The sequence below is a fragment of the Cydia strobilella genome, chromosome 23 (assembly GCF_947568885.1).
Source record: "Cydia strobilella chromosome 23, ilCydStro3.1, whole genome shotgun sequence".
NCBI classification, from domain to species: Eukaryota; Metazoa; Arthropoda; class Insecta; order Lepidoptera; family Tortricidae; genus Cydia; species Cydia strobilella.
In genome coordinates, this window is record NC_086063.1 from 9,717,682 (window position 1) to 9,738,285 (window position 20,604).

At 36.9% G+C, this 20,604-nt stretch overlaps 1 protein-coding gene across 1 annotated transcript in view; it reads left to right on the forward strand.

Moving 5' to 3' along the window:
* Positions 1–19,504: 19,504 nt before the first annotated feature.
* LOC134751892 (neural/ectodermal development factor IMP-L2-like) overlaps positions 19,505–20,604 on the forward strand; it is an 84,914-nt gene continuing 83,814 nt past the window's right edge. The window contains exon 1 of the mRNA XM_063687440.1: positions 19,505–19,772. The gene's annotated coding sequence lies outside the window, so the exon portion shown is untranslated. The remainder of the gene's footprint in view (positions 19,773–20,604) is intronic.

A 20,604-nucleotide genomic window follows, 5' to 3' on the forward strand; every position in this document is an offset into this window, starting at 1 on the left:
AAAGGTAACAAAATAAATTTGCGATAGTCCCGATTGTTAATGTGTCTGTGTGGGTGTTGGTATATGTTTGTGCTGTCCTCTGTCCTCAGATGCAGACATCAAAATACTAGACATTGGCAAATTTGTGCCAACTTGGTTGGCCAGACCGCCAATAAATAAAAGAAGAAGAAGAATTAAATCATTTTACGGTTTAGACTCACTTGTTTTAGTCACTCGCGCGACATGTTTCGGAGAGCCTAGCTCTCTTTTCTCAAGCACTAATAGTGCGAGCAGCGTTCACGACGACCGTGTATTACGTACTGTACGCAAGTACGCTGTTGCGTAAGTACGCAATACACGGTCGTCGTGGACGCTGCTCGTACTATTAGTGCTTGAGAAAGGAGACCTAGGCTCTCCGAAACATGTCGCGCGAGTGACTAAAACAAGTGAGTCTAAACTGTAAAATGATTTTATGTTAGTATGTCTCACAACAGTTTAAATTCGAGAAGAAGAAGAAGATTGTAAATGTGATTTAATCTTACTTTAAACAACATAATCAGTTGTAGACAGGTACAATAGCCACCAATTATATTTAATAGGCGTAGGCCGAGTACTAGGAGTAATTTACTTAGAAAAAGTGCTACAAACCAGGCCCAAGCGGTAGGGCCTTGCGTTAACTTGGATTTAATCCAACTGGATTGTTACCACTGCAAGCTAGTTGGCGATGTGGTTGATCAGTTTCAGCTAGCTATTGCAATAGGGTGGTTCACATATTATAGTTATTTGTTATACAAGGGTGCAAAGTTGTATTTTACCCGCGAGTGTGGAATTGAAACATGAGCAAGCGAAAGGATTCTATAGTTGAATAGATTCTAAAATAGAATCCTGAGCGTAGCGAGTGTTTCAACACACGAGAAGTAAAATACATTTGCACCCGTGTGTAACACACAACTTTTCCCCTCACTATAGCGAGGAAAGTGCAACATCCACAGGCGTTAGATCATCTTCATCACTGGAATCACTAATTTTTTTACGATATTACAACAGAAAACACTAGAAATTCAGATTTTTACGTGAGTCGGTGAGAAGAACAGTAAAAATTTTGTTGACAATGTTGACATTTCTGTTCTGACGTATGAAATGTCAACGATGCGTTTTGAAATTGCATCGACTCAACTTGTGCGTTCAGAATTATATTTAACATCATTACAAAAAATCTAAAGTTTCTTATGGAATTTTAAGGTTTATGACTTAAATTTATTAAATAAAGCTAAATTTGGTATTTTTTATTAGATTCTCAAACCATTTATTTAATGATAATTAACATCGAACGAACCATTATCATGAGCGTTTTACGTTTTGTTATCTGTAAAGCTACTTAAACACGCTCCATCCAAGGTCAAATTACTTTCCCCACTAGTGGATAAAATGCGTTTTTCCCCGCTTGTTTTAAAGGATAATAGACGGCTTTCCGAGCTAGTGAGGGGAAAAATATATTAATAACGGGTCACTCACGTGTTTTAAGTCGAAAACGCTCGACATGTTTCACTCCGTACCGAGGAGCGTCATCAGGAGCTTGCGTCGACGGTGACGGACCGTTTTAATATGTCTATGTCTCACGGAAGTTTTGTTAGGGTGGTTCACGTTTGTATGGAATAAAAAAAAATGCAATCTTTTCTCCACAAGGCTCCCCTTTGTTCTATTATGAAGTAGTAATCTAGGTATGTGTCTTACACTAATTTGCTCATTATTTATTGGTCGTTAAACATTGCTTTCAAATTTGATATCTCATACAATAAATAAAAATCACTAATATAAAAAAAATGGGCGGTTTATGTTTTATTTAGTTGTAACAAAACAGGGAAAAATATTATTATATTTTATTACACCCTTAAAACGCCTCCAAGTATTTTTTTTCTTTGATCAAGTTCATTTCATACATTTCAGTATGGCAGAATTGCTTTATTTTGAGCGACCTCTAGATAATTTTTTTTTTTATTATTTACACAAAGGGTACATGCTTACAACTTACAAACAAAATTTATGCATCGCCAAACTGTAACCAGTTTCCTGGCGATTGAAGCGCTCAATAACAAAATGGAATCATGCACCTGAACAAAATAATTAACAGCTGAAACAGATTTGATTGTTCTCACAATTGGTTTACATATTTTTTTATAGACGGCGGCAAAAAATAAGTGCATTCCCGTTACCAGGGAGGTTCTGGGATTATACTGAGCAACTTTTACTATGGGACCAACCCCGAAATCGAAAAAATTTGGCTGTTTTCGTCCACTTGACGGATTATTAGCAAATAAAATATTTAAGTTTTAATTTGTCACTTTCGAAATATCATTTTTATGTAGCATATATTGTTTAGACGTTATCGTTAATGATTGCAATAATTCAATTTTCGTCAAGTGGACGAAAACTAGAGCTGGACGCAATGACCCTACTAGAAGTGCCTATAATATTTGAAGCGTTCCCTAGATTTCTCCAGTATCTAAAACATTTTTTTATTTTTTTGTTTGAAAGTTATCATGACAAATAAAAACATTGATTGATTGATTGATAACCCTATATGTATGCTATGACTTGATGACTAGATCCCACTATACTAAACCTATTGAGCTGTGGGAATTAATTTAGCGTTATAACTTTTTGAGTATTTCGCGCAGCCATACAACGCGATAATTACCTACTCCGAAGTAAGTTGCTATGTCATTTTATAGAATTAAAATATTTGTATGACCCAAATAAAAATTATTCAGAAAACTGATATACCTAATAGTAGTTCACAAGGGTGCTCCTTCAATTAGGAAAGACCCGACTGAGCATGGTGACCAGTGTCATAACAGGTCATGGACTATTTAACAAACATCTTTTTATAACAGGTGTCACAGACAGTCCCCTATGCAGAGGATGCATGGAGACAGAAGAAACAGCCTCTCACGTGGTGCTGGAGTGCAGCGGAGTGGCCCCATACAGGGCAAAACATCTCGGATCCCCGAGAGACCTCCCCGAGGTCCTACTCAACATCAAAGGTTTGATAGGTTTCCTCGAGGAGCTGGGCTGGCAGGACTAGCCCACCCCCATGTCACGCAAAATAGGCGCCAGTCGTCGAGTTGCGGAAAATCGCCCGAACTACAATACAATACAATATACCTAATAGTAACCTTATACTGCAACATTTGCAATATTACATAATAAAATGCCGTGTGATTCGACCTAATTCCCGTAGTTTATGTCTATATACAATCATAACCACACAATATAGATCCTATGTCCACAGTTGTAAGGCTCAAATTGGCTTGTTTATAAGGAGACGGTAAAGAATGGTATAATCTGGAAAAACCTGATGTACGGTTCAGGGATTTCTGACATTAAAGTGAACCACCCTGTATAATTTACAAGGTAGTTCACTTAGTGATAAGGAAAACAGGCAGGAATATTACGAAAAAAATCCCTATTTATAGTATGTTCAGAGGATTAGGTCATAAATAGGGAGATATACGATATATTCACACACCGATACCTCGTAACTACATAAAAGATTTTTCACCACACCCGCTTTTTAGGGTTCCGTACCCAAAGGGTAAAAACGGGACCCTATTACTAAGACTCCGCTGTCCGTCTGTCCGTCTGTCTGTCTGTCACCAGGCTGTATCTCATGAACCGTGATAGCTAGGCAGTTGAAATTTTCACAGATGTATTTCTGATGCCGCTATAACAACAAATACTAAAAAGTACGGAACCCTCGGTGCGCGAGTCCGACTCGCACTTGGCCGGTTTTTATCATTCATAATACGATGATATACAGAGGTGACTATATCGGGTGTCCCTAAAACCAACGCCAAGACTTAAAGGGCTTATGGAACGGCTGACGGGCTACAAGATTAAGCAAATTGTCGGCACTTGCCGGCAAAGTGTATACCTATTACCTAATAATGTATGTGTGTAATTATTTCCGGAATAAAATAATTTCATTTCATTTTATTTTCATTAGGGAATGCAAACCGTTATATTATTAACCGAAATTTCATACAAATAAAAACCGGTTTGCATTCCCTAATGCCTCTATTGTATAGTGTATACCCAGAATTCTTATGAAAGTGTCGATATCTCGAAAAAAATGAGATTTTCATTAAGGGTAATTTTTTTTTTTTTTTTTATTATAAACTGATCGGCGATTGGCCCTAGTCACACCTGATGGAAAGTGAAGACAGGGCCTAAGATGGAGCTCACCGGCCATCTTGTAGCCCATCAGCTGTTATAATAATAAGCTCTTTATGTCTTGACATTGGTCTCCCGCTAATCACGGTGTAAGGGTTCAAAACGTCGGGATTATGTTTATATTTCTTTTATTTCATTGTATTGATACTATAAAAATTTCTTTTTTTGAGAATCTAATTCTTGTATGTGTATGACTATATAAAATAAAAAAATAAAATAAATAAAAATAGTTCATTTACCAAAAAATTATACATTGTTTTATTAACCTATGATCTCCACACTAGGCTAGGCCTGTCTTGTGGAGTCAGTTGAGACAATTCCAATTTTTAATTAACATCTTCCTACGCTGAAGCTTTGACATTGTGCTAATACTAGGTGATACATATAGCTTAAAGTATTATATAAAAATAAAAACTAAAAATAAAAACTAAAAATAAAAACTAAAATAAAAACAAAATATGAGTGACAATAAATAATTATTCTATTCTATTCTTATTTTGGCTAGTCTATCGTCGTGCGTTACAAATATCACCCGAACTCTTTTGAGTCAAGGATAGTCTCGAACTTACAAATTCAAAATTTTAAAGTGCTAACCCGTGGGCTTGAACCAATGACAGTTAGTTGGCAGACCAAACCTTTGCCTTATGCCAACAATAGATATTGTTTTTGTTGAAGGGATCCAGATTTATGGCTTAAAATCTTAGCAGAATTTGATCTACGACATATAGCTGAAAGCGCTTTGAATATTTCATGCATGTCTTGTGAACAGGGGATACCTAAGTAGACGGCCTCGTCTTCATACGAACGTGTATCCCTTTTCTGTTAATAGGAGTTTGCAAAATTGTTACAAACTGTGATGTTACATATATACACAGACAGTGGTGGCGCGTCAATAATCTTTAGGAAATTGGCTTTCCTAATAATATCATTATTTATACGAACTCAAGTTGTTTATACTGTCAGCATTTTTTGTTTTGAAATCGGAGGCATCGCAGCCGATTTTTGGCTTTAATTCTTGCTTCAGATTTTGCTAATTTTGGTGGATACAGAATTACAGAATAGGGAACATTTTAACTGTATGTCCCAAAAAATCTTCCACTGAGTTACGAAAAAGTGTGATATTACATTTTTCGTAACTGAACGGAATGTTGTTTCGAAGTGTGATTTTGTATTTATACTACCCAGAACGAGAATGTGTAAAATTTTATCCATACCTTTAGTCTAATGAAAAACATAAAAAAACCGGCCAAGTGCGAGTAGGACTCGCGCACGAAGAGTTCCGTACCATTACGGATAAAAACAGCAAAAAAAACACGTTTGTTGTATGGGAGCCCCACTTAAATATTTATATTATTCTGTTTTTAGTATTTGTTGCTATAGCGGCAACAGAAATACATCATCTGTGAAAATTTCAACTGTCTAGCTATCACGGTTCATGAGATACAGCCTGGTGACAGACGGACAGACGGACAGCGGAGTCTTAGTAATAGGGTCCCGTTTTTACCCTTTGGGTACGTAACCCTAAAAAACAATGTTTTCAATGAAATAAAACTATGAAAACGGATTATATCGCGTATATTGAATTTATAATACATCCCGACGTTTCGAACTCTTTACAGCGTTCGTGGTCAAAGGTAAAGAGTTCGAAACGTCGGGATGTATTATAAATTCAATATACGCGATATAATCCGTTTTCATAGTTTTATTTCATGAGTAACTATCGCGGTAACCGAAGACAATATAATGTTTTCAATGTTTTTAAGAATAATAATAATAACTGCATCAATAAATTGCTCTGATATTTAGATTAAGGTAATATTTAAAACTTGACAATTTAAAAATGCTTGTTGCAAGGCTTATTTGAATAAAGAATATTTTGACTTTGACTTTGACTAACAGTCCATCTGCCCAGTTACTGGGCACATTACATTGTTAAATTTAACACACTTTTTACTCGACTACTGTAGTCAAGTAAAAAGTGTGTTAAAATAAAAACCATTTACCGACAAGTATAGATTTTTCTGGTTCATTACTGCCTACGCCTATCAATTAACTGATAACAACGTGTTGATCCCATTTACCCCCCTGTGGGGACAATTACCCGCCTGCAGGCTCAGCGGGGAGAAATTACCCCAATTGTGAACGAAATGCGTCAGTTTTTAGATAATTAGCGATGTAACACAATTACTGAGAATACTGAGTCATTCGACACTAGGATCAAATAAATAATGAAATTGTTATTTGATGCACACTGGTGGTGTATAGGTACACTTTTTTTGAATCCGAAACCAAAAAGTAGGATAGGTTGAAGAATTATTTGACATGATGCCAACGGCCGCTTTGTATCCCAGGTAGCAAAATGACGTCAAATGACGTCAGCGACGTCGTAATGACGTAATAATGCCGGCATTATGACGTAGCTGACGTTCTTTTTACGTCATTTTGCTACCTGGGTATCACCGCACCACTGCTCGCCGATGGTGTCGCCTAAATAGAGTTTTGAATGATTCACGGTTAGTTTCACTAGACTTATATTGACCCGGATATAGACCGTGATTACCCTAATAAATAGGCTGAGAACCGGGCATGGCCGCTGTAATTCGCTAACACACAAATGGGGTTGGAAAGATTTTCTCTCTGCGAGTGCGGTCAGGAAGAGCAGACCACTGATCACTGATCACATATTCCAACGCTGTCGCCTTCACTCGTATCCTGGACCAGTTGAAGATTTGGACTCAGTCACGTCTGAGCTGATTACCTGGCTTAGCGACCTCAAAGCTATACTCTGATTGTCCTTCTTTATGCATGCTATACGATTAAATAAATAAATTAAATACCGCTCGCCGATGTAGGATCGTACTTCCGATATCGAATCTCGGATCGGACGATGTGAAAACGCGGCCCAGCCATGTATTACTCATAGTGGGTTCATTCTGTATATCTTACATAAAATGTTTTTGTTGTTGTCTTCATCCATACTAATATTATATTAATTATATTATTATATTAATATTATAAATGCGAAAGTCTGTCTGTCTGTCTGTCTGTCTGTGTGTTCCCTCTTCACGCTTAAACCGCTGAATCGATTTAGATGAAATTTGGCATAGAGATAGGTTGAGTCCCTGAGAAGGACATAGGATAGTTTTTATCCCGAAAATCATCCCTTAAGAAAGTAAAAAGCGGGGTGGAATTGATATAATTAACGAAGTGCCTGCTAATTTGTGTGCATTATATGCTCAAATTGAGATTGCTATGAGAATTTTTCCAGGCGCTATACTTACTTTAGCTGCTGTTACCAAAGATAGATATAACTCCGTAATAGAAAAACGTGCCTCGAAAATCACGAAAATTTGATTCTCGATCAGAGGGCGCCACTAGTTTTGGCCTACACTCGTATAGAGGGCGTTGACGGTTTCGTTTGTTATTTATAATTTTAACGCATATCAGTGAAAGAACATGGGTCAAAATCATAAAAATAATTAATGCAAATAAAAAAAATCATTTATCCATATTTAAATACATTTTATCGTATTTTTATAAATATTTATTTTTAGTTTTAAAGTGTGTCGACAGATGGCAGTGAATTTACTGGGGTTACAAAATTTACTATGACAGTACCGCTCTAGTATAAGTTACTCTATGCTGTTACTAAGTCCACGCAGACGAAGTCGCGGGCAAAAGCTAGTTTAATAAATTACCCGATTTATGGCCCCTACGCATATAAAATAAGGATGATCTGAACATCTGGCCGTAACTTAAGTATTCAATGTGACATTTGAAAGTCTAATCTTATTTGTCTAGCCGTCTAAGATATGTCAGACTACATTTGGGACCTAGAATTACAATTGAACAATATTATTTTTCTTGTTATTGATAGGTACTACCAGAGTAGTAAATAAAAAGACTGACAGCCTTTATACGTGCTCAATGTGCGAAAAGAATTTCCGAAATTCCTATGAAAAGGTCTCCGTATTTTTTCTTAAAGTTTGTTACAAAACCTTACAGTAACATTTATTTATATAAAGAATAACAAAATATCATAAAAAGAAAAATAACTTATGAACTAAATATATCTATGAATAAAACTATATTGAATCTAAGAACCCTAGTTAATCTAAAATTAAACAGCAATATAAAATCTACTGAAAGAGGCCTCACCGCGCAACCTCCGGCGTAAAGGTGCCCATCACACTCGCAGTTAGTTTCGATTTCTATGACTTATGAAATATTAGACACAAACGAGTGACGTACCTAAATGAAGAAGTCGTCAACAGTTAAGAACATTGAGTAATAACGCAAACTTTCTATGTGGAAGCTTGCATGAGAATTTTCTCATGAAAGTTTCCAGAAATTGCGGAAATTTTGAGAATGTTATGCAACTTGCACATAGCCACACAACGCCGCGAGAATAGTCAATATAAATAAATAAATATAATAAGGACACTCTCTTACACAGATTGACTAAGTCCCACGGCGGTATAATATTCACGGTATATATTCGGTCAATATTGTAGATTACTTTACCACTTGTCATGATTTTTTAGTAATTATATGAAAAGTGTAAGCAAATATGAATTTTACTTGGCAATATTCTTAAAATACCTGAATGTAATATCAGGGTGATGGGTAATGTTTAACGACTTACCTGGCAACACTTGAGCACAGGGCGGACACGCTATACATCAAAACTCACTTGCGTTTCTATGTGTGAACGGCACGTCTGTACACGCGGCATGCGTCAGTGTGAGTGTGTTGCTTAAAAATAGTACTGAGCGGCCGGCAAACGGCCGTCAATCTGCCGTCGCGGGGCGAGGTAATTCGAGTCGGGGCGGGGCGGTGCGTGGCCGTTCTGTATGATAATACTATTACTTATTCTGTGACTTGAAATAGCAAGTGGTGTATAAGCGGGAGTTAAAGATACGGTTGTTCAGAGTCGCACTTGGGTTAAGGCCGTCAAAGAAGACGCATCGTAAAGGACTGGTTAGGTCAGAGTATGTTTATACCTGCAAGTACCTCCATTGTTGTGTTGGTTAGTTTAGAGTAACTATGCGAGAGGAAGCAGAACACACTCTTGTGCACAAAATGCAACTGGTGTGGTGAAAAATAATAAAACTACACGCGAGGAACGCGGTGATGGATGGAGGTTGTCAGTCTTAAATATTTCCTAGCTAAAGTTGTGTCGAAAACGTAAAATATGATATCAATTACATTTGAATATAAGTGCATCGCACTTGCTCAAATATGTAGGTGAAAATGCTACATTCGACATTTTATTCACATATAAATCAAATTGATTAATTTGGGTGTCAGAAAATGAATGTTTGATAAAAGTAAATCTTTTATGAATTGAGTCCACGTGTAGGCCTGTTTTTATGTGTTTTTCATGTTTTTTATCAAGCAGTTACGTCTGCAACCGATAAAACAATATTTTCCCTTTTATTTAAAAATTTGTTTTTCGTATATTATAATGTCATCTGCCTACGTAACTATTGTTTTAGTTTTGAGACCGACTAGCTTCTGCCCGCAAGTCGTCTGCGCGGAATCAAAGATTGATATAACTCCGTAATAGATGTTTACAGTCTAAGGAAAAAACGTGCCTCGAAAATCAAGAAAATTTGATTCTCGTTCAGAGGGCGCCACTAGTTTTAGCCCACTGTCGTATAGAGGGCGTTGACGGTTTCGTTTGTTATTTAACAATTTTAACGCATATCAGTAAAAGAACATGGGTCAAAATCATAAAAATAATTAATACATTTAAAAAAAATCATTTATCCATATTTAAATACATTTTATCGTATTTTTATAAATCTTAATTTTTAGTTTTAAAGTGTGTCGACAGATGGCAGTGAATTTACTGGGGTTACAAAATTTACTATGACAGTACCGCTCTATCTTATTATATCCTCTTTGATACAATCTATATGTTATTCCTCAGGCCTCAGACTTTATTCATACTAAATTTCATCTGCATCGGTTTTAGCTGATTTGTATTATGAAATAAAACTATGAAAACGGATTATATCGCGTATATTGAATTTATAATACATCCCGACGTTTCGAACCCTTTAAAATTCAATATACGCGATATAATCCGTTTTCATAGTTTTATTTCATGAGTAACTATCGCGGTAACCGAAGACAATATTATGATTTGTATTATGTTAAGAAAAATGTTATTACATAAGTAGGTAGGTATACTAAATACAAACTGGTTTTCGTCACAAAATTGAGCTAACATCAACGACCGGTCTGGCCTAGTGGGTAGTGACCCTGCCTGTGAAGCCGATGGTCCTGGGTTCGAATCCCGGTAAGGGCATTTATTTGTGTGATGAGCACAGATATTTGCACCTGAGTCATTATATATATCGTTGTCTGAGTGCCCATAACACAAGCCTCCTTGGGCTTACCGTGGGACTTAGTCAATCTGTGTAAGAATGTCCTATAATATTTATTTATATTTATATTTATTTATTTTTAAAAAATAATTTTCGAATTTGAAGTGCAAGGGAAATGCGGGGTATGTTTACATGTTTTAGTTTTTAAATCAAATTTTGAAATTAGAAATCTGCCGCAGGACACCTTGTATAACCACTAAATCACAATAACAAGACATTCTTTAAATATATCAAGAGATATTTTCTATAAATAGCACCAGTTTAACCAAGGGAAGGCTTAATTTCATTAGTTCGTCATTAAAGCTAATGAGGTTCGGATTACGAGGATGCGCAGATTATTCTAACTTTACTTACTGTCAAAGGCTAGTTCATAAAGAAGACTGATATCCCCGAACAACGCGGCGAGTCGTTTATTTTTCATAAAGAACAAGAATTACAATTAAATATTCTTAGCTCTAAATCTTATATTTTTAAGATTATATGGGCTAAGGGATATGGGGATGCAACCCCTGCTTACATTTTTAATTTTTTTTTTATTGCTCAAAATAAATAAAAGTACCTAACAGCATTCGGCCATCTTGAGCAAATGGGAGGCGATCGGGCGGTGAAAAAGCGTTCGAGTGAAAACCGACAGCACGCCGCCCGGTCGGGCGACCTAGGTATCGATGGGCGGATGTGGTGGACGCTGATCTGCGCGAGCTCCAGGTTCAAGACTGGTGAGAAACTGCACAGGACCGGGATCAGTGGCGAACTGTCGTGTTGGAGGCCAAGACACACTTTGGGTCGCTGCGCCGGAGAAGTAAGTAAGTAACACAGCATTACAGTAAAATCAAGGCACTGTGAAACTACAAAATTAAAGAAAAACAAGGAGATTAACATTAGATTTCTTTGTAATACGCTTGTATGAAATGTAGTTTATCATGAATAAATGAATTCTATTCTGTTCTATTCTAGATTTGGGCGACGACGTAACAGCGTGGCTCCGTTGCGTCTGATCTGACTCGGCGTAGGATTCGGCAGTTTATGCCGTTTATATTTGTATCTGTTAATTCGGCGGGTGTAGCTTTATAGGTCTACCGTTGAACTGAGTCGGTTGGTCTTCTCAGCCTGTAACAATAATAAGTTTTTTCGCAAAAATTAAATTTTTGGTACAGTCAACTACAAAAAGATGTATCCACTTTGGGACCTTATTCCAAAGCAATGAGGGCTAACGCTTATGAATTCGCCGCTAGGGGCGCTAGTGTAGATGGTGGTCTTTTCCATAGTTCGAAATGTCAAATGTCACTTGTCACTTCAATGACTGACAGCTTTTCTATAGTCTTTTGGACCACCATCAACAGAGGCGCCAACTAGTGAGCAAAAAAACGATAGCCCTCATTAGTTGAAAATATGGATACATCTTTTTGTAGTTGACTGTACATGCTTTTATCGCTGACTGTGTATTTTTCTTTCTACAAGCAACTAATACTCATCGAGACAATTCTAACAATCCGAAACACAATTAGTTTGAGTTGTTTTAACAGAGTTCCCATGGCCACCTGTTTCCATCATCAAATCAGCTCCATGTCATCATATTATTGCATTCGTCATCCGATTTACATATGTATGCAAAATTTCAGCTAAACCGGAAATCGGGAAGTCGGTCAAATTTAGCTTCCAGGATTTGAGTCATAACTAACTAAGCGCCACTTGCACGATCCCACTAACCCGAGGTAAAGCGTTAACCCAGTGTCAAATTGTACTGGTAACCATGGTAACTCCAGGTTTAACCGGTTAACCCCGGGTTAGTGGGATGGTGCAAGTGACAGGGCAAGTTAAATAAAAGCTTGTAACAAGGCCAACTTAATTTATCTTTTTATTACTACCTACAAGTTGTAGGTAGTAATAAAAAGATAAATTAAGTTCGCCTTGTACATTTTATTCATTTTGTTACGATTGTAATTTTAACTTGTCTTGTGTACACAGTGATAATAAGTATGTACCATATTTTGAAACGAAAAATTGAACTTACTGTCCGCGCGCGAATTCCGTGCACGGCTGAGGAATGTTAGGAATGTTGGGCGTCATGACAGAGTGGTGTCATTTTGTCACTTCCTCGACCTCCGAATGCACGGAATTGGCGCGCGGACAGTACCTGGGTGCGTAGCCAACATTACAGTCATTAACGCTCCGTACCGAACGAAACGCAACTGTCATTGTCGCACTAATATGGAAGAGTGATGATGATGATGATGATGTATTCCTGTTATCCCTCATTAGGGACATAGGGCTCGCAGAAGAATCCTCCATTTGTCACGATCTTGAGCGGCTACTTCCAGCTCTTTCCAGTCGAGTCCAGTTGAGCCAGCCTCTTTCTCAACTGATCGCCTCCATGTAGTACACGGCCTCCCCGACCGTCTACTGCCAGCCGAATTCCAGCGGAGACCCTGCTGTCCGGCCTACGGAGTACGTGTCCGATCTAACGCCGTCCTTTCAAGGATTTCACGTCCTATGGGTTTCTGCTCAGTCATCTGCCATAGTCTGACGTTTGAGATGGTTCGTGGCGTGGCGTGGTGGAAGAGTGATAGGTAGAGGTTATTGGCACGTTGGCTACGCAGCCTGAGTATCACGCGGTGTTTTTGGATGGTTGTCAGTCTACTCTATTTACTAAGCCTCTGTTGCTAACCAAATCCTTTAATAATATTACGTGAATTCAAGGGAATGGTACAATACGATTAAGAATCAGTTTGGGATTTGACATTTCTCGGTATAGGAGGTATGTTCACATTAAGATGTTACTATAGAGAAGCCACGCCAGTGCACGCCTCGAGGGCTAGTACGGCTACCATCAGTTTGGCACTGACATCAATTATGGATGGTATAGAAAGGATCGCAATCTCTTATGGCAGAATTGTTGTAAAAGTGACCGCGTTAAGCTTTAAATAATAGTTCCTAATCTCTCCGGTGGCGCTAGTTAGGCTCTGGGACATGAGTATAACATGAACCATATAAGGCAACAAATAACCCGACCGAATTACGTAGGTTGTTTTTGGTAGTATTTCGGTGTATGGTGGCGCCGCCTAATTACTGTTTTTTGATGGACACTTTTCATACATAGAGATTTGGCTCCTTTATACAGTCTCCATGACATCAATGCTAGCGTGAACGTTACTTACTTTCTATGCATCTCGCTCGTACTGACATATTAGTGTGAGCGAGATGTATAGAAAGTAAATTACGTAAACCATGGAGACTGTATAAAGGAGCCAAATCTCTATGTATGAAAAGTGTCCATCAAAAAACAGTAATTAGGCGGCGCCACCATACACCGAAATACTACCAAAAACAACCTACGTAATTTGGTCGGGTTATTTGTTGCCTTATATGGTTCATGTTATACTCATGTCCCAGAGCCTAACTAGCGCCACCGGAGAGATTAGGAACTATTATTTAAAGCTCAACGCGGTCACTTTTACAACAATTCTGCCATAAGAGATTGCGATCCTTTCTATACCATCCATATACGTAAACGTTAGAGTATATGTCAGTTTTGACACTGTCAGTGACTCGTGGTACGGGTACAGAGGTTTTCATCGATTTTTGACAAGTTTTGAATCGTATCTACTTTTGTACTACATATTAGAATTATACGACAAACCGATATCGGTTCTTCAATGTTTTATCTCAATTTATGTCTAAAGGATTTTAAAAGAAATTAATACTTAGGTATACATATTAAAACTACCGCTCATAACTATTTAAGCACTCGTATTTTTTTCCATACAATTTTATACAAAATCGACTTTCAGAATTATACCGCTAAGTCGCAGTCGGGTAACACTTACAGATAAAGGCTTACACATAAGGGCTTTTTAAATCGTTGCATAAAGTAAACTCGAAATTTTAAAGGATGTCTTTGGCAACAATTTGAGGCTCAATATATTTACCTAAATAAAAATTCAATCTAACATTACATGATTGTAAGAGTGTCATTTGCCCGCGATCGAAGAGTATGATTATAAAAATATTTTTTGTAAACAATTGTATGGTGAAAATGGTCCCTAAATAATTTTGAGCGCTAGTGTAACTGTTCGTATGTTAGAAACTATTATATTATGTGAGAATCTATCTATTTACATCTCAAATGAGATGTATCCCATGAGGTGGAAGTTGTTAGAAATGTGTAGCTCACAAGAAAAGGAATACAAAAGCCCTTTGGACTGAGTTGCGAAGTGTCTGTAAACTTTACGACAAGTTCCTATTTGCTTATGCAAAAGAAATTAGGGTTTTTTTTCCTAGTGGGTTACAAGTATTTATAGAACTTATTTCTTATAAGTAATATTAAGAGGACTATATATACTCAACAAAACTCTCTACACTGAACTTATTTGAAGACTTGGAGCACAAAATGTTTCGTTGCATGATAATTAACTGCAACAGCCCAAAAATAATTGCGAGCACCCAAAGGTAAGAACAAATTTCCTATCACAGATAAGTAATTTTAAAATTATATTATATTATGCGTAAATTGTATGAAAAAGTCGGCACGCTAGGTTTCAATACAAATCGTGGTATTTGCGTCATCTAGCGTATATATTAAATCTGTGACTTGGAGGCTAATTTAAACTTACATTTTGGTACCAAAATGTAAGTTCGTGACACTTCGTTTCTGTGATGGGTATTCGGTGGTCACGTGATGCTTCTAGAGAAAACGAAGTGTCGGACCCCTCCCGCCATAATTTTCATATTCTAGAAATCATAAAAAGTATAAAAATTATGCAATCCTTGTAATCAAAGAGCCGCCTGCTACAGATTTTTTGGAATTGCCGCGTTTTTTCAGGTTCAGTTCAACTTTCATTAGCCAGACTTTATCAAGTCGCCATCAGATATATCGAAGAGGCCAAGGCGCTCACAGATATCTGAACATTGTGACTTGTCTAGGCTCCCTGAATCGTAATCCTTAGCCTAACCTAACCTACAGCTATCAGTGAGACACAAGGGCCTGACACTCTTTGATAGAGAAAGATCATCTTATTGCGATTCCTATAAGAGGAAAGAGAAAATAGTGCTATGATTTGTCCTTATCAGCGACCGGGTGGCATCATAGGTAGGCGATGGCGAAATACCGAAATTTATAAGAGTGAAAGAGAAAAAATCCTATGCTGCCCAAATTTTATATGAATATTCATTCTCTTACCCCCGGTCGCTCGATGGCGCGTCTATAACTACTACTTGTATATACTATGTCTGAGTGAGACTGATTTGATAACGCTTCAAGTGCATTATTACGGGAGACACACCCACAGATAACAGGTTTAGTAGGGACGTTACTGTCGACATTGTGTCGATATCGACGTTTTTGTTTTAAATTTAATAAAAATCTACGAATATTAAATTTGTATTCGGCAGACTCAATGTTGTGAGGCATTATCTATCTGATCGATCAGTCATCCTTATAAGGGTCAATAACTTTTTATTATGATCGAGTTTAAGTATGCGTTTTTAATGTGAACATCAATGGATTTTAAAGGGTTTTTTCGGACCATTATAAGCATGGTGTTAACATAGTTCTTAAAAACTTTATGATTAAAATCTCTATATGTATGATGTTACTCTTAGTCGTTAACTTTTGTATTGTCCATAGGAAAGATGCCAGTTTTCCCGAACGTTTATGACCGATAATAACGGTCTCTCGAACAACTTGTATGACGAATCGGTACCTACATAATATTATATTTTGTTAAACTTAAATGTATTTGCACTGAATCATATTTGGTTTTAACATCCAGACTATCTAATTGGGTTTATGCAACCGGGAAAATACTAAGACGAAATGGAATTTAGGAACCTTGGTGACCAAACCAACTATGGCTAAGTATATAGCTAAAGAGTTTGTATCTTAAGTATCCAGGCAAAATAACAGATAACATTGTGTTCATGGGATACTAGGATACGTCACGTTTTTTCGAATAATGTCACTTTTGGGACTGACAGATCTGTATCATATTGGAAACAGACCGAATAACTAAAACTCTAATTGACCTGACTGTGTCAATGCATCAATAATTGAGAACAATACATTTACACATTCCAAATTAAACAAAATGATGAAATACGGAACTCAGTGTATTAATGTAATGCTAACATTTCATTCATCAAAGCATCGTATGACGAATTATGACGATCACCCCATTTTAATGGTACTGTTCTGTAACATAACATAGCCTGTAAGTTAAGACTAACAACTATGGACTGTAACTGTCTGAAAATAAATTATTTTTATTTTTATTATTATTTTTATTTTTTATTAATTCAATTGTATTATGTTGACGATAACACAGTTATTTTTAATTTTTTACCGTTATAATAATATAGATATTATCTAACAATGACTGTATAATGTTTAGTTTTTTAACCGCAAAAAGAAATTTGTTTCTCTACAGTCTACGTTGACATTTCTTAGCTATTTAGGCTTTCTACTTTTCGTGAATGTAAAGCTAAGTAAAGTAAATTCATTGAATCAAATTAGGTTTAGTGACTATTAATAGTTCTTATTGCATTGGTATAAGGTTTAAAATCGAATGCGCAACTTGCACAAGCATGTTGTATAATTATGTGCTGACGTATTTGCGTATGTGATCTTCACCAATTATTATTTACATTTTAAGTGTATTGACCCAGATTGAGTTTAGTTACGTTTTATATTTTATTGAGAACGCAAACGAGTACCTATACATTATATGTAAATTGCTGTTACATGACTTTATCACGTGACAAATACTGTCTAGGTATATATTTCTATTAATAGAACACACATCATATACCTAAACATACATTATTTACCAAAATCAACCTTTTCCTTATATTAATTACAGTATAAAACAGAAAAGTGACATTATGAATCAGAAATGAAGGCAAGCATGCCTATGGATACGGATTTCTTGATAGTAAGCGGATGGAACACCCTATGGATGCTTGCAACTGAGTTGCCGACGTTATATAAGTACACAACACAAGGACATCGCCAAAAGAACACATCCAGGCTCTTCCTTGCTGTTCCCGTGGCCCCGCTTACTTAAGATTTACACGAAATCTTTATCGTTTCAGGCGGTTCCCTGAGCGAGAAGGCGAAAAATCTCCTTATATGATCCTGTTTTTCTAAGAGGCGTTGATATTTGTAGACGTGGAAAAAATATATGTAGTTCTTGACTATATTATCTTTAATATCATAGCTTCCGATACACGAATTATGACACTTCGCTCGATACAATTAATACCCAAAGTAACCTCTAACTCGGACTTTTAATCCAACTTTACTCGGTTGTTTTATTACGTGATACTATAAACAAAAAAAGAAGAAAAAACAATCTTAACTTAAATAGTAATTTCATAGCTTTCGAATTTCGATATTGTAGGGTAACGTTTTTAAAATAAATAAAAATCGACAAAATTCGATCAAAATTGACACTTGGCGCGCATGATCTTTCCCGTTCTTTCTTGCGAAATGTGACAGAGACAGCGGCAAACCGATGGAACGGCCTTCAAGTCCTAAACTGAGCCAAGCCGCAGACGCACAGAGAAACAGAAAAACGGATGCTTCAAGGTCACAATAACTGGGATATTTTTATTCCTAAAGCGCGTATTAGATCTATACGGTCGCCGGGCACTTGCGAAAGGGGGCCGGTCAACGGGTTTTAAATATACTTAAAAATAAAAAATAATCTTCTTCCACGATCGACATTTATAGTTGAAATTAAGTGTAACGAAATATAAAACGTTAAATATTTTTGGCAATTCAAGATATTTTGTATTTCAAATCTTGTTACCGATGTTCTGATTGTAACGGAAAACTCAGCCCGGCCATCGCAAATCCATGGTACATCAGCCCGTCCGCCCGGCCCGCAGTGCCGTCGTGGTTGGTTTTCATTACGGTTATTCTAGGTACACATTTTTGCAGACTTTATATCTCGGCTAGGAATTAACTAATAAACTCTTTGGTTTACCTCTTCGACCTACTTTAGTTATATGCTCTGTGACTAAATTAGGTACCTACATCACTAGTTGCTACAGGACATATTAAACCGTTTAGTAGATAAAGCGACATCTAAGTGGGTAAATTAGACACATAAAATACCTAGAAGTGCAACGTGTAGGTCTGTGTTAACTAGGACATTTTGATGCCAGCACTACACTTCGCTGTATTTGGCAAATATTCGTGTTGCATCCCTTTTGTTTTGTATGTCAAAGGAAAAAGATGCAACACGAATATTTGCGAAATAAGGCGAAGTGTGGTGCCAGCATCACATGCACTTAAATATTGTAGTAATAGTTCGTTTATTTAAGCCCAAGCCTACTGAAAATGAATACATCGTAGTAAACTACGATGCGCGTTAGCGATAAGGCTTGAATTGAGGATTTTTTTCAGTCTTTCCCGTTAAAGGAAAAAAAAAGGTTCTTTAAAAAGTGCATAAAAAGATGATGTTATAGAGTTTTTTTTTTAAACCGTTGCCTTATAAAGGGGTAACAATATGTAAAACTACCATACGGAAAGTGTCAAGACATTTTGTGAGGATTCTCATAAGATAACAACGTAATTGCCATATAATTCTGGCAAGAGTTAAGGTTAGATACTCACCTTGGCAACTCATTAACTACTTACCATGGCTATTTTGGGTGCTATAGTGTACAAAAGGTTACTGATTAGTTTTATATACTACGAGGACAAGTAGTATTGTTTTGATCAAAAAGGATTATATAATGCTGAATATAGTGTTATAGTATCTCAAACAAAACATGAAAAATTTTTGAAACATTTTTTAATGACACTTTTTTCGCAATTAAACTTTTCGATAATTCGCACACAACAGCACTACCGGCAATAATGTTGACATAACCACCTTAACGTCACCTCACTGATATCGACTCATTGCCCACCGCGCCCTCGCTACAAAACGACGTGTCGCGTTTAAACCGAATAACCGTTAACGTTATCGATAACTGTTCGGCGCATCACTGTTTTTGGCGCGCGTTCCATTTTCGAAATTTGAACTTGACAGTTGCCGATGTGTGCGTGAGTTTATGAACAAAATGATAAATGTTTTTCAACGGACAGAGTATTTTTTGGATTTTGCTATAAAGTAGTTACGTTTGTTAACGAGTTGGTTGCGGTTTCTAGAAGTTATACAGGTAAGTCATATTGAATTTTTTTTTTCATATTGGTGTGTTTACTTTTGAACTTGATTTAGCCGACGGCCGAAGGAGGATTATGTTTTTCAAGGAGTGTACAGGTTTTTAAAGGGTCGGCAACGCGCATGTAATATCTCTGGTGTGGTGTTGCAGGCGTCCATAGGCTACGGTGTGTCGGTGACTGCTTAGCATCAAGCGGGCCGTATTCTTGTTTGCCACCGACGTGATATAAAAAATATACCTACGTCAAATTTTTTAGCACGGTTGACTGCCGAAAGCCATACCGTTTGACGGATTACATTGTATGAGATGTCATTAAGGTCAATATGGAGAAGACCGGCTAACATTTTGAGTTGGGGAAACCGCCATATGGCTAAACTTTCGTATATGTATACGTTCTTAGCTCAGATATAGCAGACAGGAAGAGCTTCACTCCCTTTGCTCTACCAACTTTCTGTAATGGAGTATGTGTACAAACGAAAGAGCTAACTACGAAAGTGTAAGAATGTCCCTGTAATATTTATTTAATATTGTATTGATTTATATTTATTGTGACTGTGACAAGGTACGAAAATACCCCACCGCCACTTCTGCACTCAACCGTTTTGGCAAGAACCCACCAGGGGCCCATTTCTCGAACGATATTAAGTCTAATATTATTAGTGTGTTGTCATGGCAACCCATATGATTTGATAGTTCGTGGACTAATAATATTAGTCTAATAGCGTTCGAGAAATGGGCCTATGGGGCCCGTTTCTCAAAAGCTTGTAACTTGTAATACAAGCGGATGTCACTTTTTGACAGCCTTTGTTAGAAAGGGACTTCCTCTTGT